Here is a 2,323-nt window from a genome sequence, read left to right on the forward strand (position 1 = left end):
GGGGGAGGGGGTTGGTAGGGGGTTAAGGGGGAGAAGGAATACGACTGAGACATGGAGCTCGTTGCGGACAGGCGTGGTTCCTTGCCCTCTGTCGCGACGTATTTATATCTAACGAGCAGCACAGCGCGAACGAATGTGCATCGCACGCGGACTCGTTTGCCGGACCGTTCCCTCTTGCATCCCGCAGATCTGTGCCCGCCACATTTCCAGACCCTCTGCTCTTCATATACCGAGGTTTTCGCATCGCTGAACATGCTGAATTCTTTCATATATATGTACCCGCGTTTTTTTTTGCCTCTCGTTTTTCTTTTTATTTTTATTTTCACACATCTCTGGCGGTAATTCCTACGGCTGGAGAATTTTCAACTGGAGAAATTCGGTGGGAATAGCAAAAAGCTTTGATAATGTTTCTGCATTTTTTTTTATGGCGAATAAGTCGAGAATGACGGAGGGAAAGTTGCCGATTTGTCTTTTAATTTTTGAGACTTTTTTTCGAGCTTCAAAATGAGCTTTGACTTTTCCAAAACGAATCGTTTCGTTGGGATTTGCTATTCCTTTGTATTTTTATTTTTATTTTCATACATCTCCGGTGGTAATTCCTACGGCTGGAGAATTTTCAACTGGAGAAATTGGACGGGAATGACAAGAAAGCTTTGATGATCTTTCCATTCAATTTTTTAAAATTGTGAATAATTTGTGAAAGGCTGAGGGAAAGTTGCCGATTTTTTTTCACTTTCAAGATTTTTTTTCAAGCTTTAAGGACATCCAAGTACTCTGGCTTTTTTTTCTCCAGTGAAATGCATTTGTACTCGAACATCAGAGCTTTCATTCGAGCCCCATTTGCCCCTAACTTTCCGGACATTTTACAATGATTTTATTATTCATTCATTCTATTATTCATCGCAGGTCCGAATTTGAATGCCGATATTGAACGGTTAGAAAATATTTTAGAAATTTGAAAAAAATTAGAAAGCTCACTTTTGGAGGAAGATTGATGAAATAATTTAAAAATTGCAATTTTTAAAAATTACGAGCATTTTCTATAAATGATTCAGAAACAATCAATTCTCCCACAAAATCATGAAAATCATTTGTTCGTGCCTTAAAATATGAGGTTTCCGAAAGTTTAAACGATTTTAATTATTTATTTATAAACCCCAAATGCCAGAAGAATCATAATTCAAAATTGATGATTCAAAATGTTCAAATCTATAATGGTGTCTGTACCAAACTGTGAAAGATACTTGAATATTCTTAAAGTAGAATATACATAACTTAAATTTTGGAGATGAAAATCTGAAATAAATTCTAAATGGAAGTTAATATAAATAAAAAGTTCTGGTTGAATTCGTGCTGAATTGTCACTCTAGTATTATTAATAATAATTACTTCAGAAGTGGCACAACAACAAAAAGTCTTATAAGAAAATGAATTTTTCTATATTAGAAAGAGGGTTAAAATGTTGAAAAAAACATTTTTTCAATTTTTTTTAAATAAAAATTTTACGCATAAAACAAAAATTATCGTCAGTGTCAAACTTCTGTGATGAATAATTTATGTTCCTGGGCGCCCCGACTGCACAGGCTGCCCTACTCAAACGATCAAGTATTGTTAAAAAAAAAATGATAAATTAATCTTCAACTCTCGTCAAAAGATGAAAAATAAACTGCCGAATAATTTTTTTTCGGCTATTTTAAATTCATTTTCCCTCACTACGCCCACCGACTCAAGTGCAGTTCCCATACACAACTTCAAAATGAGCTTTGACTCAACCAAACATCGTCCCCCCCCCGGTGACATTACCGATTCAAGAATCTACTTTTTACGATAATTCGATTACATTAATAAACCCATTGTGCCTTCGTCAACCAATGCCGGGTAAACGCACTGCTGATGTGACCCAATTACTCGATTTATCATTCAAGTAATTATCGAAGGGGCGAAGGGTGATAACCGGTTGATACAAAGAAACCGTCTGATGAAGCCGTTCAAACCCCTCTGTTGATTCAATTTTAATTCCCACCTTTTCCCACGATCACTTTTCGTTTTTTATCTTTTTTTTTCGGGACAAACGTCGAACCAGAGGCGCGCGGGGGTGACCGCCGATGCTCATTGCTCGACCAGCCGTATTTGAAACCGAAGCGCGTGTAAATGACGATGAACGGATGGCACGATGCGCACTTGCGCGTGCTCGATCTCACTTTTCACATCATCCACCCTCAGCACACATCACCAGGTGTGTTATAAAACGCCAACGCTAAATCCCCGCTAGTCTCACCCCCTCGCCTCAACCCTCCCCCCCCCCCCCCCCCCCCCCCCCCCC

Source organism: Diachasma alloeum, unplaced genomic scaffold (assembly GCF_001412515.2).
Source record: "Diachasma alloeum isolate Michigan unplaced genomic scaffold, Dall2.0 Dall_scaffold_00340, whole genome shotgun sequence".
Classification (NCBI taxonomy): domain Eukaryota; kingdom Metazoa; phylum Arthropoda; class Insecta; order Hymenoptera; family Braconidae; genus Diachasma; species Diachasma alloeum.